Below are 26,717 nucleotides of genomic sequence, written 5' to 3'. Positions count from 1 at the left end.
TGGAAAAAAAAAAGAAATTACCTTGAATATAGGAAGCATCAATAAATCAGTTATTATATAAATAAATAGTTTCATCCTTTGAATATGATCATGGGCTATATTAAGGGCCAAGTATTCCATAGTCTATAAGCAAATAATAGAGATAAGCAAAGAAGGGCAGAACAGCCAGAGTCTTCCAAAGGTACTCTTTGAAGCCAGAGTTGAACAAAAATTTATTTTTTTAGATTCTAGTGTTAATTTGATGTTCTCATGGCTGCAAGCAGAGATTGCTTTTATACCATACCATTTCACCAAATGTGATTTTTAAATCTGTGTGAGGACCCAAGAGATGGCTCGCAAGATGCAGATTTATACAGAATTAAGTCTCTACTCTCTTTACAAATAGGTCTAGATGGAAGTTTGTGACACTGTGTTTTGCTCAAGTGCCTTAAAGCCAATGTTCATCACAACTCAGTTTAGTACTACCGATTGCACTAATAAATACATTTTAGGACTGTTCCATCTGAGAAAACAGAATTTGTAGATTAAAGTTCAGCTGGGGGGGGGCGCCTCGGTGACTCAGTCATTAAGCGTCTGTCTTCGGCTCAGGTCATGATCCCAGGGTCCTGGGATCAAGCCCCGCATCAGGCTCCCTGCTCTGCTGGAAGCCTGCTTCTCCCTCTCCCACTCCCCCTGCTTGTGTTCCTTCTCTCGCTGTCCCTCTCTCTGTGTCAAATAAATGAATAAAATCTTTAAAAAAATAAAGTTCAGCTGGAAGGTTGTGACTCAGTCTCTCAAGTGTGCTGTCTGCAAAGTAGCTCCTTAAAAGAACACAAAACAAAGGAAAAGATTTCACAGTCAAGTTTAGCTACTAGGTTTCTAGGGAATAACTGAGCCTTGATGTCAAAGTGGCTTTTTTAGAAAATTCTCATATGTGTATCAAGTAAAAAACTTCACTTCCGCAGTCCTTTGCTCTTTTAGAACTTTTCAGTTATGCTGCCTTCCTTTGGTTCTGTAAGAAGAATCTTCTCCAAACTTTCATGGTTTGGTGAAACAATGATTTCATATAATTTTTTTAAAAAGAGAAATTTTAGGATTTGAGGAAGATATCTTCTTAGGCTGTCTTTGATGGCAGAGATTGACCTATACCAGGATGTTCAAAATTGACCGCTATAGAACTCTAGCTATTCCTTAATAAGCTCCATGAGAAAGAAGGTAGTAACACCATCAAATTTAATTTAGGGATTATGTTCAATTCCTATACAATCTCCTAAAAATTGTGAGAAGCTTCATGCTAAAGAAACTTATTTGCTTATGTTTAACCCATTGTTTAACTTAATGTTAACCCCAATTTTTCCAAACGTATTTATAGAACATACCCTTTTTTCCTCCAGCTACAATATATTGTCCCCCTGTGAAACTTTTGTTCTGTGGGGTATACTTTGGGAAACATTAATATACCCATCGTTGACAAATAATTTCAGAAAGATGAAGATGGTTATTTTAATTAATTACCTTATCATACAGAATGGGGTGGCACCCTTAATTGATGATAATTTTATATCTACTTCTTGTATTGGTCCAGTCCTTCTCTCTGTGATGTGGGCTGCATTTTGTATTGGTGACCCTACAGAAACGGATTAGCCTGTGCTGAAAATAACCCTTCTTACACATGAAGAAGAGGTGACTTCCCCCTTTAGGCTGTCTCCAGGCAATTGTCCAGAAGGATTCCATCCTCTCAAAATTTCCCTTTAGTCTTTTTTCTTCCATGATTTTCTCCAGATCTTTTTAAAGCAGGTGCAGAAGTACAGCACTAATGTTCTCTATTTTTTCAACATCAAAGCCCATCTAAGTTATTTTGCATATTGGTTCCAATTCTATATTTAGTTTTTTTTTTTAATTTCCAGACTATATCATCTTATACTATCAGCCATTGACTATTAGCATGTTTGAATAGATAATTATCTATTTATCAAGACTGCTTTGCATTTAGCTTCATTCTTTTCTGGTTTAATTACTTTTTTAAAAAAATTGTCACTTTCTGCAAATATAATGCAGGCATCCTTCATTTAAGACTGATAAAATTTTCAAGCAACTCAGATCCCAGATTCCACTCTCCACCTCCACTCATGCTTCTAAACAATTTCCTCAAGGTAGCCCCACTCACTCACTACCCAATCTTTGGAGTTAACCCAAGTATTGAAGTTTTTTGAATGCAAATTATGAATGTCACCCCTCTTTACATCTTGGATCCATGCAGTATCTGTACATGGTATGTTTTCAGTGCATGGTTGTGTAAAGAGAACATCAACAAACCATATCAGAATAGTATGATCTAGACCATATCTTCAGAGCTTACTAGTAAAGATACCACTTGGGAAATAACAAATGCCATAGGAGATCCCACAAATTATATCTATCGTTTCTTCCTTATTTACAGAGCTTGTTTTCCTATGATAATAAGAAATTAGTGTGTTACACACCTCCATTTCCTCAAGCCATATTATCTCCCTGCTAAATGTGTACTGAGCTAGATGGCTGCTAGCTCACATTTTTATAAAATGTATTTATTTTTTCATATTTTAACATTTGTAAAGTTGGATGAATCTTAAAATTGATGGCATCCTAGTATTGGGTCATAGTTTAATTGGCAGAGGTTTTTCTTTCTTTGTGATGCATATAATAATGATGAGTAAGATTCAATAGAGATTTGATGAAATACAGTATTTTAATGCTCCCAGTATGTAGAGTACAATGCTTTGTGCTGGGCATGGCAAAGTTCTTAGAGAAGAATTAAAATAATGTGAATATATCAGTTGTATCATGCTTATAAAGAGTTCCCACATCCATTGTGTCACTTGATGACAGTGGAGTCATTATTAGCCTAAATTTATACCTGACAAAAAATACACACTTAAATAATTTGCCCAAGGACATAGATTCACAAAGGCAGGAACCATGTTTCTTTTATTTAGAGAGCACAGTGTAGTGTTTTGCATATAGTGGGAACTTCATACATATTTGTAGAATGAATGGAAGAATGAACTTGTACTCAAGTTTAACTTATTCTCATTTGAATATTTTTCCCTTTCCTTTATAACATTGGTCCATCTCCCTCATCTCTCTCTAGTACTTTACTGTCTCTCACAAAAGATGAACTCATTAAGAGGCAAGACCAAATGAAAACACATTTAAAAACCCTATCATGGGGCGCCTGGGTGGCTCATTCGGCTGAGTGTCTGCCTTCAGCTCAGGTCATGATCCCACGGTCTTTAGATCAAGCCTCATGTTGGGCTCCCTCCTCAGCAGGGAGTCTGCTTCTCCCTCTGCCTGTCCCCTCCCCCCCATGCCCTCTCTCTTTCTTTCTCTCTCAAATAAATAAATAAAATATTTTAAAAAATAAAAATAATAAAAAACCTATCATGTGATGAACATTTAGAGTTGGAAGGATTTTAAGAGATTGTTTACTCCTATCTTCTTCATCCTAAAGAAAAATAAACCAAGGATACAAGAGACTAAATGATTTCTTCAAGTTTATATGACTAGTAAATGGCAGACCTCAACTTGGAGCCAGGCATTCTGGCACTTTGCATTACACTACCACCATTTCCTTTATATGGTTGGTCTAATAAAGCCAGCTAATCTCTTGTCTTCAAGATTAGTTTGAATTTGCAATACATGTGTCCAAATTGCTAGAACTCTCCCTTTGAGTGCCTCACAGGAGATTCAACCTGATATTTTGCAAAACAGAATTTATTATAGCCCATTTAACTTTCCTTTGCCTGATGTATTCCCATCTGGGCTAATGGAAGACCCAGTTTTTCAGTCAATCTTGTGCAAACACTGCTGAGTCTTGGTAATTTCAGAAACTACCCATTTCTCACATCTGTCTCTTATCCCACACATCATGGCCTGGTTATAGGCCATTGTCGTCTCCCTCCTAAAATATCATGGTGGCCCCTCTAGGGTCCTTCCTCTCTTGGGTCTTATCCTCTGAAATATATTCTATAAATTGTATAGTAAAAAACTATAAATATGAAACTGATCTTGATTCTCTTCCCTTTCAAATCTTTTACTGGTTCTTTACCTTCAGATTTAAATCCAAGTCCTCAATATGACCTATGAGTTCTTACAAAATTTGGCTTCTGCCTAACTCCACTCTGTTTGCCAATTGAACCCACAACTTGGTTCTATGCCTTTATTCATGTAGAGTAACTTTCTAGGAATGTAATTTCTTTTTGCCTTAGCTTGAGACATTCTTCCTCATCATTGAAGATTCAGTCCAGTTTTTATTTAACTTGAAAAACTTCCTTAACAACCTTTCCCAAGCAGGGTTCTCTAGCACCTGTGCACATCTTTATCATACTACACTTATTGACTTATATATCTGTCCAACTACACTGAGTTCCTTGAGGGCAGCAGTTGTGGCTTTTAACTCTTTTCTGGGAGTCTAGCATGGTGTCTGAGACAGAGGAGTCACTTGATAAATATTTATTGAAATGATCTAACAACCATGAGGGCAGGATATCATTACTGTATCCCTAGCCTCTGACTTACATATAGTAGGCAAGTTGATAAATATCTGTTGAGTGGATAAATTAGTGGATATAAAGATGAATAAATACTACTGCAACTAATACAATACTGTATGTTAATTACACTTTAATAATAATAATAGAAAGAATCATAGGGAGTAGAGGTGGTGTATACACACAATGGAATATTACTGAGCCATATAAAAGAATGAGATCTTGCCATTTGGGAGAACATGCATGGGCCTAGAGGATATTATACTAACTGAAATAAGTCAGACAGAGAAAGACAAATACCAAATGATTTCACTTATATGTGGATCTAGAAAACAAAATGAACAAACAAACAAAAAATTGAACTCTTAAATACTGAGAACAAACTGATGGTTGCCAGAGGGGGGGTGAGTGGGAGGATGGGTAAAATAGATAAAGGGGATTAATAGTCACAAACTTCAATTTATAAAATAAATAAGTCATGGAGAAGAAAAGTACACTGTGTAGAATATAATCAATAATATTGTGATAACATTTATGGTGACAAATGGTGATTACACTTACTGGGGTGAACCCTTAGTAGTGTATAGAATTGTTGAATCAATATTTTCTACACCTGAAACTAAAATAACATAGTATATCAATTATATATCAATAAATGAATGAATGAATGAATAAAAAAAAGGAAGAATACTCTCTTTGCTAGTTTTCTTCTTCCATGTTTGAGGGTGGAAAAACTTTTCCTTGACCTTCTTAGGGTTTCTGGTTGAGCCTGAAAATTAAACAGAAAAAGACAGAATAACAGGGAAAAATATATACATTTACTTATTATAAGTTTTACATGGCATGACAGTCTTCATAAGGAAATGAAGACTCCAAAAAGCTGTTAAGCTTAAGCATTTTTATCCTGGGTTTGATGAAGAGTGGAAAGTTGTGGAAAAACAAGATAAACATGAAAGGGTATGTGCTAAGTAAGAGTAGTGAACTGGGGAAGCTCAGGAAGGCCTGTTGGTTCCCCTCCATCTTCGGAGATGAAGATGCTACTTTCCTCTGGGTTAAGGAAGGGCATCTCTCACATGAGGGTCTTAGAACCTACTTCAGCCAAGAAGGGGGAGGTTAGAGAGTCCTTCCTGCACCTTCCATTGCTCAGGTTTCTTTAGCTAAAAAAGTTCTTTATGCTAAAGTGCCCTATTTTGGGGTGGTATGTTCTTAACCCTGTTCATGACATCTCAAAACAACAACAACAACAACAACAAAAATACCCACTCTGCTCTCAAGCTCTGACCACCAATATTCTCCATGTCATGGCAAGATTCTTGTACAAATGGCAACCGCAATCTGTGGTGACTCTTATTTTAGAAGGTGACTGATACTTTAGCCTGTGACTTGAAGGCAGTAACCTGAATCTGATAAAGATACGGACTGCTAAAGTGGCAGGATATAAAATCAATGCACAGAAATCAGTGGCATTCCTGTACACCAACAAGACAGAAGAAAGAGAAATTAAGGAGTGATCCCATTTACAATTGCACCCCAAACCATATGATACCTAGGAATAAATCTAACCAAAGAGGCAAAGAATCTGTACTCAGAAAACTATAAAATACTCATGAAAGAAATTGAGGAAGACACAAAGAAATGGAAAAACATTCCATGCTCACGGATTGGAAGAACAAATATTGTGAAGATGTCAATGCTACCTAGAGCAAGCTACACATTTAATGCAATCCCTATCAAAATACCATCCACTTTTTTCAAAAGTAATCCTAAAATTTGTATGGAACGAGAAAAGACCCCAAATAGCCAGAGGAATGTTGAAAAAGAAAAGCAAACCTGGTAGCATCACAATTCCAGACTTCAAGCTCTATTACAAAGCTGTCATCATCAAGACAGTGTGGCACTGGCACAAAAACAGACACATAGATCAATGGAACAGAATAGAGAGACCAGAAATGGACCTTCAGCTCTATGGTCAACTCATCTTTGACAAAGCAGGAAAGAATGTCCAATGGAAAAAAGACAGTCTCTTCAACAAATGGTGTTGGGAAAAATGGACAGCCACATGCAGAAGAATGAAACTGGACCATTTCCTTACACCGCACACAAAAATAGACTCCAAATGGTTGAAAGACCTAAATGTGAGACAGGAGTCCATCAAAATCCTAAAGGAGAACACAGGCAGCAACCTCTTCGATCTCAGCCGCAGCAACTTCTTCCTAGAAACATCGCCAAAGGCAAGGGAAGCCAGGGCAAAAATGAACTATTGGGACTTCATCAAGATAAAAAGCTTTTGCATAGCAAAAGAAACAGTCTACAAAACCAAAAGACAAGTGACAGAATGGGAGAAGATATTTGCAAATGACATATCAGATAAAGGGCTAGTATCCAAAATCTATAAAGAACTTATCAAACTCAACACCCAAAGAACAAATGATGCAATCAAGAAATGGGCAGAAGACATGAACAGACATTTTTCCAAAGAAGACATCCAAAATGGCCAACAGACACATGAAAAAGTGCTCAACATTGCTTGGCATCAGGGAGATCCAAATCAAAACCTCAATGAGATACCAACTCACACCAGTCAGAATGGCTAAAATTAACAAGTCAGGAAACGATGTTGGCGGGGATGCGGAGAAAGGGGAACCCTCCTACGCTGTTGGTGGGAATGCAAGCTGGTGCAGCCACTCTGGAAAACAGTACAGAGGTTCCTCAAAAAGTTGAAAATAGAGCTACCCTACAATCCAGCTATTGCACTACTGGATATTTATCCCAAAGATACAGATGTAGGAATCTGAAGGAGTACGTGCACCCCGATGTTTATAGCAGCAATGTCCACAATAGCCAAACCGTGGAAAGAGCCAAGATGTCCATCGACAGATGAATGGATAAAGAAGAGGTGGTATATATATATATACAATGGACTATTATGCAGCCATCAAAAGGAATGAAATCTTTCCATTTGCAGTGACGTGGATGGAACTGGAGGGTGTTATGCTGAGCGAAATAAGTCAATCAGAGAAAGACATGTATCCTATGACCTCAACTGGAATTCTTAATCTCAGGAAACAAACTGAGGGTTGCTGGAGTGGTGGGGGGTGGGAGGGATGGGGTGGCTGGGTGATAGACATTGGGAAGGGTATGGGCTATGGTGAGCACTGTGAGTTGTGTAAGACTGTTGAATCACAGACCTGTACCTCTGAAACAAATAATACATTATATGTTAAAAAAAAAAAAGATAGCAGGAGGGGAAGAATGAGGGGTGGAAATCGGAGGAGGAGATGAACCATGAGAAACTATGGACTCTGAGAAACAAACTGAGGGTTCTAGAGGGGAAGGGGTGGGGGGATGGGTTAGCCTGATGATGGGTATTAAAGAGGGCACGTTCTGCTTGGAGCATTGGGTGTTATACGCAAACAATGAATCATGGAACACTAAAAAAAAATAATAAAATAAAATAAATAAATAAAAATCTATAAAAAAAGAAGATAAGGACTGCTGTGTCAGGACCATTTGGATGTGCCCATGAGACACTCCCTCTTACAGAAAGCTTCCTCCTGCCACTGCAGTTGAGTTTCCTCCCATACCTTTGTGTTTTCCTTGCAACTTCATTACATCATCGTGTCACCAAGAGAGATATTTTAGGGTTCATTGAACTGCTCCTGGGGCTCAGCCAGATGTTGCTTCTGGTGTTACCCTGTGCATAGGGGTTTGCTGCAACTGCCAGAAATTCTTCTCTAAAACCCTGGGGATCCGAATATTTACATGAGAATATGCTAGAGGCACAAGTGAGATATTCAATATCAGAGTATAATTTGGTGCTTCTTTGTGGCATTGTCATGACAGCGATCCAGGTGGACCACCTCCTCTGACCCTTCAGGACTCTGGCAGTTTCTCTCTCATCCCAAATCATTAGATGTCTTCACATTTGCCTGGTTTGTGCAGTCCATTTCCCCCACCCCCAACCATTTGTGTTTTTCTTCTTTTTTATTTTAGTTTCCCTTCTTTGGCTCCTTTTGAGACTGTCTCTTTCCCTCTGCTGCTCATAGGGCATCATTGTCAGCACGTTTTATGGGCCATTTGTGGTGTCACAGGTGAAGTCTTACAGCCTGTATCCAGATTTAGATTTTTTTTTTATAAGGGCAAGTACAGGAATCGGGACTAAAATTGTCAAATCACTACAAACTTGGGATGTCAGATCAGCTTAAAATGCATGTGAAAACAGTGAATTTGCAAAATTAATTTCTTTGGCACTATAATTCTATAGCTTCTCTTTTTTACCTCCACATGAGAACTTGCTAAGTTGTGCCTTGAATTATTCAAGAACAACATGAGAAACTATTGGGTATCAGGCATTGGGCCACACAGCTCATGAATGTAACAAGAAGGTTTGCATTAATGTTTGCAGATGATCGGCTTTATGAAAGAACACCAAATGACACACTCCATCTTTCCTAATGCTCTGTCTTCTTTCAGCTACTCAAACACCAAGCTCTTCACTACCTCAAATCCTTTGTTTGTACTGCTATTCCCCCTGCCAGGAATGTTCTCTCCTCCATTCTCTGAATTGGTAATCTTTCACTTTCCTGACTGTTATCACCTCAGAGAAGATTTGCCTGACTGCTCTATCTTAAACCAATTTCCCTTTATCATTATTATCACAACTCCTTTCCTTTTGCCTCCAAAAGCCCCATTGTAGCAAGCAGTTATTTTGTTTATTTGCCTGTGAATTTGGAGTTGTCTGTCTCTTTAAATAGAATATAAGCTTTTTATATTCTCCGGAGAAAGGTACTGTGAAATTATAAGAAAAATATATTTGTCTCTGTGTTAGTTCCAGCTAACATTTGGTCTTTGAACCTGTCTCCTCCTAAAACTCCTGTAATTTCCCCAGTAATCGGGTGTCTGGCGCAGAGCTCCTGACACCCTTCGAATTTTCTGGATGCTAGAAGCATCTTTTATTCTAATGAGGCAACTCTTGGGGTGCTCTTTGGAGAGGGCTGGTGACCAGAAAGTTTAGGCTGTGATTAGAAGCTTGGGATTTTCATCCCCACCCTTCATTCTCCAGAGAGGGGAGCAGGACTGGAAATTGAGTGAATAATAGATCATACATGTATGATGAAGCCTCCATAAACATCTCCCAAATCCCAGGGTTTAGAGAGGGTTGGTGAACACATCCATGTGCCAGGAGGGTGTCACAGTCCATCTTCACTAGCGCAGAAGCTCCTGGGCTTAGGACCCTTCTGGACCTTGCTCTGTGTATCTCATCATCCGGCTGGTTATCTATATCCTTTATCACATCCTTTATCATATAATATACCAGTAAATGTAAGTAAGTGTTTCACTGAGTTCCATGAGCTGCTCTAGCAAATTATGAAACCCATGAAGGGGTTGGGAACCCTGATTTATAGCTGTCAGTCAGAAATATGGGGGACAAGCTGGGACTTGTGATTATTATCCAGTGGGGGCAGTTTTGTGGGACTTGAGCCCTTAACTTGAGGGATCTGGGGCTGATTCCAGGTAGATGGTGTCAGAACTGAATTGAATTGTAGGGCACACACCTAGTCAGAATAGGAATATGGCCAGAAGGAGTGGTGAAAGCAATATAAGTAGTGTGAAGGGTAACTGCATTTTTCCCTGTATACGATCCATCTCTCTCACTTTCTCTCCATTGTATTCCTAGTGGCCAGTCAATAGTTAAGCTCGATACACAATAATGTGCTATGCAGTGTTCCAAATACTTTCCATATAACTCATTTACTTTTACAACAACCCCACCAAGGATATATTATTATTATCTTTATGTTATACCTAAGAAAACTGAGATATAAAAAGGTCAAATAACTTACCCAGTGTCACACAGCTCATATGTGGATTAGCTGGAATTCAAACCCAGAAAGTTGGCTCTGGAATCCATGCTTGTAAGGAAGATAGTCACAGAGTTATATATAAGAAGTTAAATAATAAAAGAAAATGTTGTAATGCAAAAGTAGGTGATGCACTGGAGTGATGGTGAAATGTCCCCAAATAACTTTGAAACACCAGCAATAATGTTGTCCTGAGTATCCTCTCTGAAAGAGTAGGATTTCCAGGCCAGCTAAACTATACAGTTATCAGCATTAAGGTATTGTTAAGGCATTAACATATCTAAAGAAAGAATGTGTCAGTCATAATGGAAATTATTCTGCAATGGAGATAAACAACACAAAAAGGAGAATTAAGGAGGTGGTATGAAGCTAAGGAAATCTCCCCCCTCCTCTATCTGGAAAGAAAGATGATAGATCAACACCTTACAGGTGTTCTTTTCTCTCTCTCTCTCTCTCTCTCTCTTTTTTTCCACTGTGGTAAAATATACATAACATCAAATCAACATTTTAACAATTTTTTGAGTGTTCATTTTTAAAGCCTCAGCTGAGATTTTGTGTAGCTGATGAGCAGCCATTAATATGTATATGCCCCAGCCATATGCTTATTTTTTTTAATTTTTTGTTATATATTAGATTTCAGCAAGCATAATTTGAAAGATAGGGGTGGGAGCAAGATTGGATGGAGAGGTAGAAGAAAGACTGTAAGACTGTTCTCTCTGCATGGTAATCATCAAAGCAACTCCAGTGTGTGTGTGTGGGGGGAGGGTTGTAAATAACAGAAGAGTTGCAAAATATTTATCTTCCTAGAATGAATGAATACTTTTCTTTGGGAGGACATCACAGATGTCCTATCCAACAGTGAGCGTTACAAGACTCAGAAGGCATTTTGGGGATTGTACTAGTGTAGTGATCTTTAAAGTAAACATCAAAAATGTATTGTTTGTAGGTCTTGCTTAGTGTGTTCCAGGTAGAATAACTGACTTCAAAAAATACACTGCCAGGGAGGGAGGTGTGCAATGGATTCTGGCAAGGGGTGTGAGGTTTCCTAAAAGTCTACACAATTTTTAAAGAATAAGAGTGGACCCAAGGACAAGAAAGCAGAGTTAGGGGGATATTTTCTGATACACCATGCAACTTTAAGTGGAATAGTCTTGCAAAAGGAAGTGAGAAACAACGCATAAAATTAAGTAACATCTGGCTCATTCATCACCCTCAAATGCCCAGGATCTTGAAGTATCACATTGAGAAGGAATTTCAGTTGTTGAACAATAATGTAGAAGAAAGCAGCTGGGAGGTACAATCAACTTGAAAGCCAAGGGAATGAACCAAAAACCATCCATAACTATTAGGGAGAGGGCCTTAAGAAGGAGGGTCCAACCAGCAACTGGGGCTCTCATTTTCCAAGCATAGTCCAAGGAGAGGATGCACCTCCCAGTATACCATCTGCCTGGTTCCAGTGCTGAATCAATAAGCATTAAAACTGCAAACTGTGCTCTCTGTTTCAAGACTACAATGTATAAGCAAACATCTGATTATCAGTTAGTTTTCAGTGTAGCTTCCTTATATGAAGAAAATATACTGCTAAAGAATGTTTATATATGGCCCACTTGGTAATTAAAATCCTGTATCAACTAATAAACTGGCATTTTGATAGTAATTTGCCTTGCTGTGTAACTTGCCTACCGCGGAGGTTGTACTGACCACAGTCTCTTTGTTCTGTTCTCTTTGCATATTGTAATTCACTTCTTACTGATTTTGCTATGATTTTATACATCAGTCCATATGGATCTAGCTGATATGAGTCACTTCCTGAAAGATGACTCCATTCTTAATGTGCTGAATAAATCTAACTTCTGATCAGAGGGTTAGGGAAGACATGGGCTATGATTTATTTACCATCACCCTTGCCCTAGTGTCTTGGTCATCAGTAAAACTGAGCTCCCCAGCTGAATTTCTTTAGGTTTTGTCATGACTTGCCATTCCTATGAACCTTCTACCTGTTGCATATTAGAAATATTGCAGGTGCAGGATTGTATGTTCTGTTTGCGCAAAAGGGATTTCCTGAACTGTGGCGGCCTTGGAATACGCATTTTCTGACACTTAAAAATGAAACCATTGAGGAATATGCTGCTTCCTAATGAATTTGTAATTTTTTTAGTGTCATGGACCAGCACTGAATGAGTTCAGCATGGTTTTCTCCATACCTACACTAGCAGCATCTTTATCATACAGGGTATTCCAGATTTTGAACATAAGCAGGGAAGCCTCACTGAAATCGAGCAGAGGGACTGTACTCTTGGCATCCTTTCAAGCCCATCTTTTTGCTCTACTCTTGCAAGCTGTGGGAGTGGCCAGATTGTGTGACCCATAGTCAAGACTTCCTGCTATACAACCTGGACTCTTGTTACTGTTCTGCACTAATCATCTGAAATAGAAATTGAGAAACCAGGAATCAAGGGCTTAGAGTCCTATTAAATTGCTAAATCATTAGATTTAAACACTTTAGTCATTTTTGACTTTGGATAATTTATTTTCATACCAGAATTTATAATTCTGAAAAATCTCTGTGATAGAGACCTACTTTTCTCAACTTTATACTTTAAATCCAGAGGAATTATAGATATAGATATATATAAATGGCACTGATACTGTTTGAATACCTGCTGTTAAATTTGTTTGTGACATTTGTGAAACAGAATAACCTACCAATTCCACTAGAATTACTTTTATACCTTAGTTATTGTTTATGCATTGATGCTTTCAAGTTAAGTGCAATTCCAGTATCTCGTGGGCAAGCAGAACAGAGTCGTTAAATCATTAGAGTGTATTGTCTATACAGATTCCTTGAAAAATTAGGTTATTATTTTTTTAAATTTTTTATTGTTATGTTAATCACCATACATTACATCATTAGCTTTTGATGTAGTGTTCCATGATTCATTGTTTGTGAATAACACCCAGTGCTCCACGCAGAATGTGCCCTCTTTAATACCCATCACCAGGCTAATCCATCACCCTCCTCCCCCCTAGAACCCTCAGTGTGTTTTTCAGAGTCCATTGTCTCTCATGGTTCGTCTCCCCCTCCAACTTACTCCCCTTCATTCTTCCCCTCCTGCTCCCCTAGAACCTCCTCCCTCCTAGAACCACCCTCCTCCCCCCTAGAACCCTCAGTGTGTTTTTCAGAGTCCATTGTCTCTCATGGTTCGTCTCCCCCTCCAACTTACTCCCCTTCATTCTTCCCCTCCTGCTATCTTCTTCTTTTTTTTTTCTTAACATATATTGCATTATTTATTTCAGAGGTACAGATCTGTGATTCAACAGTCTTGCGCAATTCACAGCACTCATCATAGCACATACCCTCCCCAATGTCTATCAACCAGCCACCCCCTCCCTTCCACCCCCCACCACTCCAGCAATCCTCAGTTTGTTTCCTGAAATTAAGAATTCCTCATATCAGTGAGGTCATAGGATACATGTCTTTCTCTGATTGACTTATTTTACTCAGCATAACACCCTACAATTCCATCCACGTCATTGCAAATGGGAAGATATCATTCCTTTTGATGACTGAATAATATTCCATTGTGTATATATACCACTTCTTCTTTATCCATTCATCTGTTGATGGACATCTTGACTTTTTCCACAGTTTGGCTATTGTGGACATTGCTCTATAAACATTGGGGTGCACATACCCATTTGGATCCCTACATTTGTATCTTTGTGGTAAATACCCAGTGGTGCAATTGCTGGATTGTATGGAAGTTCTATTTTCAACTGTTTGAGGAACCTCCATACTGATTTCCAGAGTGGCTGCACCAGCTTGCATTCCCACCAACAGCATAGGAGGGTTCCCCTTTCTCCGCATCCCCGCCAACATCTGTTGTTTCCTGACTTGTTAATTTTAGCCATTCTGACTGGTGTGAGGTGGTATCTCATTGAGGTTTTGATTTGGATTTCCCTGATGCCGAGCGATATTGAGCACTTTCTAATGTGTCTGTTGGCCATTTGGATGTCTTCTTTGGAAAAATGTCTGTTCATGTCTTCTGCCCATTTCTTGATTGGATTATTTGTTCTTTGGGTGTTTGATAAGTTCTTTATAGATTTTGATTACTAGCCCTTTATCTGATAGGTCATTTGCAAATATCTTCTCCCATTCTGTCGGTTGTCTTTTGGTTTTGTGGACTGTTTCTTTTGCTGTGCAAAAGCTTGTAATCTTGATAAAATCCCAATAGTTCATTTTTACCCTTGCTTCCCTTGCCTTTGACGATGTTTCTAGGAAGAAGTTGCTGCGGCTGAGATCGAAGAGGTTGCTGCCTGTGTTCTCCTTTAGGATTTTGATGGACTCCTGTCTCACGTTTAGGTCTTTCAACCATTTGGAGTCTATTTTTGTGTGTGGTATAAGGAAATGGTCCAGTTTCATTCTTCTGCATGTGGCTGTCCATTTTTCCCAACACCATTTGTTGAAGAGACTGTCTTTTTTCCATTGGACATTCTTTCCTGCTTTGTCAAAGATGAGTTGACCATAGTTGAGGGTCCATTTCTGAGCTCTCGATTCTATTCCATTGATCTATGTGTCTGTTTTTGTGCCAGTACCATACTGTCTTGATGATGACAGCTTTATAATAGAGCTGGAAGTCCAGAATTCTGATGCCACCGGCTTTGCTTTTCTTTTTCAATATTCCTCTGGCTATTCGGGGTCTCTTCTGGTTCCATACAAATTTTAGGATTATTTGTTCCATTTCTTTGAAAAAAGAGGATGGTATTTTGATGGGGATTGCATTGAATGTGTAGATTGCTCTAGGTAGCACTGACATCTTCACAATGTTTGTTCTTCCAATCCATGAGCATGGAACGTTTTTCCATTTCTTTGTGTCTTCTTCAATTTCTTTCATGAGTATTGGGTGCAGGTGTAAATGGGATCGACTCCTTAATTTGTCTCTCTTCTGTCTTGTTGTTGGTGTATAGGAATGCCACTGATTTCTGTGCATTGATTTTATATCCTGCTACTTTACTGAATTCCTGTATGAGTTCTAGCAGTTTTGGGGTGGAGTCTTTTGGGTTTTCCACATACAGTATCATATCATCTGCAAAGAGTGAGAGTTTGACTTCCTCTTTGCCGATTTGGATGCCTTTGATTTCTTTTTCTTGTCTGATTGCTGTGGCTAGGACTTCTAATACTATGTTGAATAGCAGTGGTGAGAGTGGACATCCCTGCCGTGTTCCTGACCTTAGGGGAAAAGCTCTCAGCTTTTCCCCATTGAGAATGATATTCGCTGTAGGTTTTTCAGAGATGGCTTTTATGATCTTGAGGTATGTACCCTCTATCCCTATACTCTGAAGAGTTTTGATCAAGAAAGGATGCTGTACTTTGTCAAATGCTTTTTCTGCATCTATTGAGAGGATCATATGATTCTTGTTCTTTCTTTTGTTAATGTATTGTATCACGTTGATTGATTTGCGGATGTTGAACCAGCCTTGCAGCCCAGGGATAAATCCCACTTGGTCATGGTGAATAATCCTTTTAAGGTACTGTTGGATCCTATTGGCTAGTATTTTGGTGAGAATTTTTGCATGCATGTTCATCAAGGATATTGGTCTGTAATTCTCTTTTTTGATGGGGTCTTTGTCTGGTTTTGGGATCAAGGTAATGGTGGCCTCATAAAATGAGTTTGGAAGTTTTCCCTCCATTTCTATTTTTTGGAACAGTTTCAGGAGAATAGGTATTAATTCTTCTTGAAATGTTTGGTAGAATTCCCCTGGGAAGCCATCTGGCCCCGGGCTTTTGTTTCTTGGAAGATCCTTGATGACTGCTTCAATTTCCTTAGTGGTTATAGGTGTGTTCAGGTTTTCTATTTCTTCCTGGTTCAATTTTGGTAGTTGATACATCTCTAGGAATGCACCCATTTCTTCCAGTTTATGTAATTTGCTGGCATAGATTTGCTCATAATATGTTCTTAAAATTGTTTGTATTTCTGTGGTGTTGGTTGTGATCTCTCCTCTTTCATTCATGATTTTGTTGATTTGAGTCATTTCTCTTTTCTTTTTGATAAGTCTGGCCAGGGGTTTATCAATCTTGTTAATTCTTTCAAAGAACCAACTCCTAGGTTCGTTGATCTGTTCTACTGTTCTTTTGGTTTCTATTTCATTGATTTCTGCTCTGATCTTTATGATTTCTCTTCTCCTGCTGGGTTTAGGCTTTATTTGCTGTTCTCCAGCTCCTTTAGGTGTAAGGTTAGGTTGTGTATTTGAGATCTTTCTTGTTTCTTGAGAAAGGCTTATATTGCTATATACTTTCCTCTTAGGACTGCCTTTACTGTATCCCAAAGATTTTGAACAGTTGTGTTTTCATTTTCATTGGTTTCCATGAATTTTTTAAATTCTTCTCTAATTTCCTGGTTAGCCCATTCATTCTTTGGTAGGATGCTCTTTAGCCTCCATGTATTTGAGTTCTTTCCGACTTTCCTCTTGTGATTGAGTTCTAGTTGCAAAGCATTGTGGTCTGAAAAGATGCAGGGAATAATCCCAATCTTTTGGTACCAGTTGAGACCTGATTTGTGACCTAGGATGTGATCAATTCTGGAGAATGTTCCATGGGCACTAGAGAAGAATGAGTTTTCCATTGTTTTGGGATGGAATGTTCTGAATATGTCTGTGAAGTCCATTTGGTCCAGTGTTTCATTTAAAGTCTTTATTTCCTTGTTCATCTTTTGCTTTGATGACCTGTCCATTTCAGTCAGGGGGGTGTTAAAGTCCCCCACTATTATTGTATTGTTGTCAATGTGTTTCTTTGCTTTTGTTATTAATTTCCTTATAAAATTGGCTACTCCCATGTTAGGGGCATAGATATTTACAATTGTTAGATCTTGTTGGATAGACCCTTTAAATAGGATATACTGTCCTTCTTCATGTCTTATTACAGTCTTTGGTTTAAAATCTAATTTGTCTGATATAAGGATTTCCACCCCAGCTTTCTTTTGGTGTCCATTAGCACGGTAAATTGTTTTCCACCCCCTCACTTTCAATGTGGGGGTGCCTTTGCATCTAAAATGAGTCTCTTGCTGACAGCATATTGATGGGTCTTGTTTTTTAATCCAATCTGATAGCCTGTGTCTTTTGATTGGAGCATTTAGCCCAATTACATTCAGAGTAACTATTGAAAGCTATGAATTTAGTGCCATTGTATTGCCTGTAAGGTGACTGTGACTGTATATTGTCTGTGTTCCTTTCTGATCTATGCTGCTTTTTGGCTCTCTCTTTGCTTAGAGGACCCCTTTCAATATTGCTTGTAGTGCTGTTTTCGTGTTTGCAAATTCCTTTAGTTTTTGTTTGTCCTGGAAGATTTTTATCTCTCCTTCTATTTTCAATGACAGCCTAGCTGGATATAGTATTCTTGGCTGCATATTTTTCTTGTTTAGTGCTCTGAAGATATCCTGTCAGTCCTTTCTGGCCTTGCAGGTCTCTGTGGATAGGTCTGTTGCCAATCTAATGTTTCTACCATTGTAGGTTACATATCTCTTCTCCCGAGCTGCTTTCAGGATTTTCTCTTTGTCTCTGAGACTCGTAAGTTTTACTATTAGATGTTGGAGTGTTGACCTATTTTTATTGATTTTGAGAGGGGTTCTCTGTGCCTCCTGGATTTTGATGCCTGTTTCCTTCCCCATATTAGGGAATTTCTCTGCTATAATTTGCTTCAATATACCTTCTGCCCCTCTCTCTCTTTCTTCTTCTTCTGGGATCCCAATTATTCTAAGGTTGTTTCGTCTTATCGTATCGCTTATCTCTCGAATTCTGCCCTCGTGATCCTGTAGTTGTTTCTCTCTTTTTCTCAGCCTCTTATTTTCCATCATTTGGTCTTCTATATTGTTGATTCTGTCTTCTGCCTCATTTATCCTAGCAGTTAGTGCCCCCATTTTTTATTGCACCTCATTAATAGCTTTTTTGATTTCGAATTGGTTAGATTTTAGTTCTTTTATTTCTCCAGAAAGCGTTTCTCTAATAACTTCCATGCTTTTTTCAAGTCCAGCTAGTATCTTTAAAGTCATGATTCTGAACTCTAGGTCCGACATCGTACTAATATCCGTATTGAGTAGGTCCCTGGCAGATGGTACTACCTCTTGTTCCTTTTGCTGAGGTGATTTTTTTCGTCTTGTCATTTTGTCCAGAGGAGAATAGATGAATGAGAGAACAAAATGCTAACAGGTTAACAATGTCCCCAGCAAATATACTCTATACAAATCAGAAAAGACCTGAAACCAGGGGTAAAGAAAGGGAAAGAAAGAAAAAAGAAAGAGGAGAAAAAAAAGAAAAAGGAAAAGATAAAAACAAACAAAAACAGAACAAAACAAAAAAAAACAGGATATGATCAAATATGATCAGGCTAGTGCATAGATCAGTGCCACACACTGGATTTTGGGCATATTTTGGTCTGTTAGAAGAAAGTGCCTCCTAAAATTTTAAAGGAAGAAAGACTTATATATGTACAAAATAAGTGTTGATACAACGAAGGGATGGAAGATGGCTGTAAAGACGAAAATTATAAAAGATTTTATAAAAGGAATTGATAAGAAGTTGTTTGAAAAAAGAAAGAAGATTAAAAAAAAAGGGAGAGAATGTGATCAGGCAAGAGACTAGAACAAAGCCATACACCAGTGATTTAGGGTATATTTTGATCTGTTAGAATAAACTGTATCTCAAAATTTTAAAGAGAGAAAAACTTATATATATATATATGCCAAAAATAAGGGTAACTACTATGAAGGGATAAAATATGACTCTAAAAAAGAAAAATAAAAAATGTCTTTTAAAAAAATGGGATTGACAAGATGTTGGTTGAAAAAGTGAAAAGAAAAATTAAAAAAAAAATAGTTAAAAAAATTGACTTTGAAAAACTAATGAATCATGGTAAAAAAGCCATGAATTCTATGTGCAGTATTCCCCTAGTACTGGAGTTCTCCCATTCTCCTTGATCGGTAAACTTGGTCTTGGCTTGCTGGCTTTTCATGCTGATCTTCTAGGGGAGGGGCCTGTTGCAGTGGTTTCCAAATGTCTTTGCCAGAGGCAGAATTGCCCTGCCCTTTTTGTCCAGGCTAAGCAATCTGCTCGGGTTTGCTCTCAGTAGCTTTGTTCCCTGCAAGCTGTCCGTACAGCTTTGGAGGACCAGAGTGAAAATGGTGGCCTCCCAATCTCCGCCCAGAGGAGCCGAGAACTCGAGCCCCACTCCTCAGTGCGCCCCCAGAGAAAAGCAGTCACTCCCGTCTCCCCGGTCTCCAGCTGCACTCTGTGCTCACCCGGCCTGTGACTGAGTGTTTCTATCTCTGGCTCCCGACCCCGTGTGGAGTCTCTAAACCCAGCAGATCCCTGCGGTGCGCTCCCGCGCTGCTCCTCCCGGGGGAGGAAGAGGAGTCTCCCCGGATCTGCCACTTGTTGGGTCCCTGCTGAAGGAGCAGTGGCCCGACTGTGCCGCGGATCACAGTTTATGGCAACCCCGAGCTGAGAGCCCGCGCCTCGGCTCCGTCTCTGCAGCCGGCTTCTCCGCTCCGATACCCGGGAGCTCTGCCGCACTCAGGCAACCCCGGTCTTTCTGTGACCCCGAGGGTACTGAGACTACACTGTCCCGCGAGGGTTCCACCCCCCGCTTAGCACTGCAGCGACGTCCCTCAGCGGAGCCGGCTTCTAAAAGTTGCGATTTTGTGCTCCGCGGCTCTATCACTTGCCAGAAGCGGCCGACGGAGGCCCCCTCCCCCGCCGCCTATCCTCCCGAATATCGCCTCAGATTCACTTCTCCGCACGTCCTACCTTCCAGTAAGTGGTCTCTTTTCTGTTCAGAGAGTTGTTGCTACTCTCTTCTTCGGTCTCCTGTTGAGTTCGTATGTGTTGAGAATGGTTTGATCCCTATTCAGCTGAATTCCTGAGACCAGACGAAATCCAGGTCTCCTACTCCTCCGCCATCTTGCTCTCAACGGTTCTTTATTATTTTTGCAAGAGATCTCTATATAACTTCTAAAAAAATAACTGGAAGACACAAATTATTAATGCATATTGCTCCATGCTTACATATAAACGAAACATTTGGGGCAAGTACATAAATATCTGTAAATTAACTCTATGAGGTCTTGAGATGAGGTGGGAAAAGAGGCCCAACAAGGAAGTGTAATTAGTCTATCATGAAAACCCATTTTTTGGAAGATATATATTTACAGCACATGGTGCAAGTTCTTAGTTTTAATGAAGCAAATCTTGGAATGAGGTGAAGTAAAATGGTTTCTGGTATACTTTGGTAAGTGAGGCATACATAGAAACACATTAGAATAAGTTGGCTCCTCTATAAGGGGGTCTCAGGACAAAAATGTCCCATCACATTCTAGCCTGTGTTGCAGATATTTATGTACCTGCCTTATATTTCTTATTAGTATTCTTGAGGGAAAACTGTTTCTGCTGTATTTCTATATCTTCCAGGGAGTCTTAATGCCTTGCATAGAGTTGATTTGGAATGTACAAATATACAAATGGAATTGTAAAGAACATCATTAACACGTTAGTGCCATCTTTAAAGCACAGCTGGAGACTGGACTGGGGATATTATTATAGTGAGGTTACAGCTACTTTTCAAATAACATTCTTCTTGCTATTAGTAGTAATTAAAAAGAGGGAATATTTTCGGGGCACCTGGGTGGCTCAGTCAGTTAAGCGTCTGCCTTTGGCTCAGGTCATGATCCCAGGGGCCTGGGATCGAGCCCTGCATTGGGCTTCCCGCTCAGCAGGAGGCCTGCTTCTCCCTCTCCCTCTGCCTGCCACTCTGCCTACTTGAACTCTCTCTCTGTCAAATAAATAAATAAAATCTTTAAAGAAAAGGGGGGGGGAATATTTTCATATCCAGCATGTTACAATGATCAAAATACCATAAGGTTGGTTTTTCATATGGGGAATATTAATCCCAATGACATCATGTATCTACATGGATACTTGAATGAAATGAAAAAATGACTCCAGTTGGGTGGGGTCCCAGGCTGTACTCCTGGATTGGATGGTACTGCTGGCTGGATCCATGTTCATGTGGGGCTATGGGCAGGGCTTTGTAGGTGAACAGGGCCTCAGGGCTGTGCTCTGTGATCAGTCAGGTCCATAAGCTGTGGCTGCAGTTGGGCGGGAATGCAGACTGGGCTTTGTGATCATGTGGGCCACTGGCTGTTCTCTACTGTTGGGCAAGGCTGCTGTCTGGTTTCTCTGGTCAGGAGATGCCCCCAGCTATATCAGGCAGTTGGGTGGGCCTAGAGTTTTTGCTATGCAGTAGGCGGGTTTGCTCTCAGGGCTCCCGGGTTGGGTGTGGCTGCAGGTTATGCTCTGTAATTGAACAGAATCACTGGCTAGCTTCCCTGCTCTATGCCCTGTTGAGAAACTGGGAAGGGCTGTAGACTGGGCTTCATTGCTTACTAGGGTTATAGGCTTTACTCTACCTGCGTTGGGGTTTAGTCTGGGCTCTGCCACTCGGGGGTAGTATAGGCTGGACTCTGATGATGCCCAGGGTTGTTCAGATCTCTGCTTATGCAGGGCCAGAAGCTATGCTCATCATCTGGGGATGGCTGCTGGTTGGTTCTCTGCCCTTGAAGGGCTATAGCTGCCCAGGTTCTCTGGTTAGGTGAGACTAGAGGCTACACCCAACAGTTGGGCAGGGCTGTGAATTTGCTTATTTTCCTAAGTGGAATGGTAGAAAGGGCTCCAAGACCAGTATAGCCTATTGACTTGGAACCCACATCAGGCGGAACTGCTAACGGAACTCCTTAGCCAGACGGGGCCACCTGCAGCTCTGCAGATGGTTAGAGCTGCTGGCTGGAATTCTGCTTATATACAGCTGCAAGCAGGAACATGGTCCACCAAGGTCTGACTGCTGATTGCTGTAAGCCTCAACCTCCTTCCCCATCCTACCTGATCCCCAGTGGTTGAGACCCACAGATTCCCCCAGTGATCCCTATGAGACAAGACCCAAGTGGGCCTCTGGGGAAGTGTCCTGTGAGGCTGGGGCTGCTGAATGTTCATCTCAGGCTCTCTTTTTCCACCAGAGAAACCATAGATCCAGGGGCCCCTCTTGACACTGTACCGGCCCTTGGGGAGGGATGACGGGGTCCTCTTACCCTTCCAGGGAGTGCTTTTCAGTCTCCATGGTCGAGGAGTGCTTCAGCCTTATCCCTGGTTCTGGGATTGTCACAATCATGTTTTATCTGCAGATATTTACTTGTTGGTCTTAGGAGAGAAATGAAGTCAGGAACAACCAATGTCACCACCTTGATGGATAATATTTTCTTAAAAAGAGAAGCAGTATTTCCTGGGCCTTCTCTTATTAATCTGCAGGAACCACATCTGCTACTTTCACAAAAAAGTCTGGGTATATGCAGGCAGCATTTCTAAATGCTCATGGACTCAGTCTCTCAACCGTCTATCACGTCCTCTTCTCTCATTTAACTGCGAAACAGTCCTTACCTTAACCTCAGATGGCAACTGGAAGAACAATGATCTTTTTTGTTTCAGCTCAGCTCCCACTTCTGGCTGCCTAAATTGATCCGCAATCCCAGGAAGTTCTTTAGTACCTCAAGCAAATAAATTCTTGTTGGTATTCCTTATCCCTTTTTGAGAAATGCCCTGACACTTCTAAAGGGTAATTACAGAGTGGTTTAATATAGAATTTTCTCTCTTTTATAAAATTGTTTAACAAAAATGTATTAGATACCTACTAGACAGCAGAAAGTATAATAGACCCTGGGGCTACAAAAGGAAACATGATATGGTCCCCACCTTAAGGGGGTTTACGGTGTAGTGGGAGAGACAGACATCTTAACATGTAAGATCCATTTAATAAGGCCTATTCTAGATGTATCCAAATTACTTATGTACTGTACTATGTGCTGAATATACAAAGGTACTTTGCTCTATCTCCCCAGTTCCCCACAGTAGAATTTCATTTCACCATCTCTTTTACCTCCCTCCACAGCGGCTCACAGCAGACAACTTTCGCCTTCTTAAAGGTTGAACAGGAAACAAGTCAGAAAGTCTCACAACTGTATGTCTTTCCATCTCCTCACTCCCAGCCCTGCCTTTGCACCTGTCTCTACTCTTCCTCACTCCTGTGTTAGTGCAAGATGTGTTCTTGCTCCAGGCTCACAATTTTGCTCTCATTCACACTTCTCCTCACATCTCCTCAAGCCCTTGCCCCATCAAATATTTCCTCTCCCAGTCTCAGCCTATGTCTATACATTAGCTTTCTGCCATATGCATTGCCTCATGGATTCAGCTCCAAAGAATACATCTCTCCCTTATTCAATTCCTTTCTCTATCTACCACAGCTTCTAGAAAGCACAGGGGCATTCGGATTATACCACAAGTAAATATTACTATGCAACCATCAAAATGGCTATAATTATAAAGGTGAAGTATACTAAGTATTGATTAGTATATAGGGAAAAATGAACCCTCAGACACTGCTGGTGGTACTTTCACTTTGGAAAAATAGTGTAACATTATCTAATTCATTAAAGATAGGTACACCCTTTGACAATGTAATTCCATTTCTGCTAATTGACTGTACCCACAGAAGTGTATATATATGTTCATGGAGAAACATGAAAAATGATGTTATGGAAGCACTATGTAGTGCAAAAAATAAAATTATCATTAATTTTACAATAAACAAATTGTTATATATTGATGTAATGGAGTATCATGGAGTGATACAAATGAACAAACAGAATTAAACCCACAGCCTGGGTGATTCTCACAAACATAGAGGTGATCAAGAAAGCAAGATTCAAAAGAATACATGTGGCATTAATTCCATTTATATAGTTTGGCAAACAAACAAAACAATTTTCTTTGGGTATACATGATTTGGAAGTGAAACTATAAAGCAAACAATGAATTGATTACAGTAGAAATCAGAATAGTGGTTACCTTTGGTAGGTAGTTGAGATTACTGGGGATGGATACCAGGGGACTAATTCTTAGTAGAAACAAATTAAATGCCAACTATAAAAATAATTTCCAGTTAGTGAATAACAATTTCCTAATGAACACAGGAATCTTGCTCATCTTTACTATCAGTGGAAGAACACAGGTTCATGGCGAGGCCTACCAGTGGCCACTCCTTTGGCAGCAGCCTGGAGACCTTTTCAGAGTCCCAGGGCCTGATCTCCGTCTATACCTGGCCAGGACATCTAACACTAACTCAGTTTCCTCCTGCTCCTCCATGCAGAGTAAGTTTCACTCTCACTGATAAAAACATTTCTTTGCCATTAAAGTAAAACCTACGTAATACCTGTGAAAATGAGTAAAGGAACCTTCATTAAAATAGGGGGGGAAAGAGACAAACCAAGAAACACTCTTAACTATAGAGAACAAACTGATGGTTACAAGAAGGGAGGTGGGTGGGGCGATGGAGTCAATAGGTGATGGATGGGGATTAAAGAGTGTGCTTCTTGTGATGAGCAACAGGTGTTGTAGAGAAGTGTTGAATCACTAAGTGGTACACCAGAAATTAATATTACATTGGATGTTCACTAACAAGAATTTAAATAAAAACATAAATAAAAGAATGAATGAATGAATGGAGTCAGGAAGTCCTGAGAAGGAGCTCTCACACGAGCCACGCATTGCAGTACGCAAAACCAGCAGGGAGATAACTCTTACCTTGACAAGGGAGGACACTTTTGACATAGGAACTTCATCTCCCGCCCTTATGACAAAGAAGGAAGGTTGCTCCCTGCCCTAGCAACAAGGCACTAACCACGGCCTGCAGCCAATGAGAAGCCCTCCCAAGCCCCTACTCCTTTCCTTTCCCCTGAGCTTTTGTTCCAAACAACTCTCCCAATTTCCTCCTAAAACCTAATAAAAGTTGACCTTCACTTTGTCTCTTTGGACTTGCCTGTGGTTTGTGAAAGTTCACTTGTCCCGAATTGCAGTTCCTCTGTTCTTTCTGAATAAACTCATGTTGCTAGTAAAATAACTTGGCTGTTTTATTTTGAAGGTTGACATACTCGATTTTACTTGCCTATTAAACACTTAAATTAAATGCTTTGCTCCTCTTACTGTTTTATAAATATTAAATCATTGTAAGCTCACAGCAACACTTTGAGTCAGATATTATTGTTATTTCGTTTTTTACTGATAAAGAAACTGAGCCAAAAGGAAGTCAAGAAACTTGCCCTACATATGGTAGCTTCAATTGCTACAGGTGGGTTTCCAACCCAGGTAAGTCTACCTCCAGAATGGGGACTCATAGGGACTACACCATTTATGTGGCTGTAGTGTGTATAACTATTTGGATTAAAGACACATCAAAAGTAAAATACACAAAGAAACAAATTTCAGGGGCCCATAAATAGAGTACTGCTGTGAACAGCCACTAGGCCCACCCTCACTCTTTCCCCCAAGTTTACTTTTCCCGAAAAAAATTTCCCTGCCTAAATAAATGGTACCATGTTTCATCCAATTGCTTAGGTTAAAAAAGAAAAAAAAAGGAACGATCCTCAATTTTACTTTTTCCTTCATTTTCTTCATCCAATCCTTCATCGAGTCCTTTCTGCTCTACTTCTAAAATATATTCTAAACAAGCACACAGATAACATACCCTGGAATTTTTTTTTAGTTCAGAAATCAACAATATTGTCTTTCAAGGACTACATAGGACATATTTTTGGCTTTTGTGAGCATATGGTCTCTGTCACAATGATTCAGTTCTGCCATTGAGAAAACAAAAGCAGCTGTAGATAATACATAAACATGGGTGTGGCTGTGTTCCAATAAACTTGAAAAAAGCAGGCTGTAGTTTGGCTGATCCCTATGTTATTCTAGTAATGTTAGGTGCCCAATTATATCCTCTGTTAATTTACCTGCGACATGGTGCCTCATACATAATTGATACTCAATGCAAAATCTCTGAATAAATGGCTTAAATTATTATATCACAGTAATTTCAATGCAAGACAAATATTATTTCAGGGTAATTTGCTAACTCTTGGGTTTCAAGGTTTTTCCCCATTTTTCTCATTATAACAACTATTTCCTAAATCTAAGTCTGAAAGCATCAAGCTCTGATATTCATTATTTGGAAAGAATGGAAATGGTTGTACCTTCTAATCTATAGCATAAATTGTATATGTAGTTATTTTCAGAACTGTGGACAATATAAATGGAGAGGACCAGCTTTTGGGGGTATATCTCTGTTCCATCTGGAAGCAAATGATTTCACTTTTCTCCAAAGGGAAATTGGTTCTCGGCCAACCAGTGATAGAAAGTTCTATTTTTCTGTCACAAACTAGTAGTGATTTAATCATTCCTTTTGTATTATTATGTGACTGAT

Source organism: Eumetopias jubatus, unplaced genomic scaffold (genome assembly GCF_037043125.1).
Source record: "Eumetopias jubatus isolate StellerSeaLion01/CBP00866 unplaced genomic scaffold, mEumJub1_p1.0 scaffold_13, whole genome shotgun sequence".
Classification (NCBI taxonomy): Eukaryota; Metazoa; Chordata; class Mammalia; order Carnivora; family Otariidae; genus Eumetopias; species Eumetopias jubatus.
The sequence above is the reverse complement of the archived record's forward strand: the minus strand, read 5'-3'. Positions refer to the sequence as shown.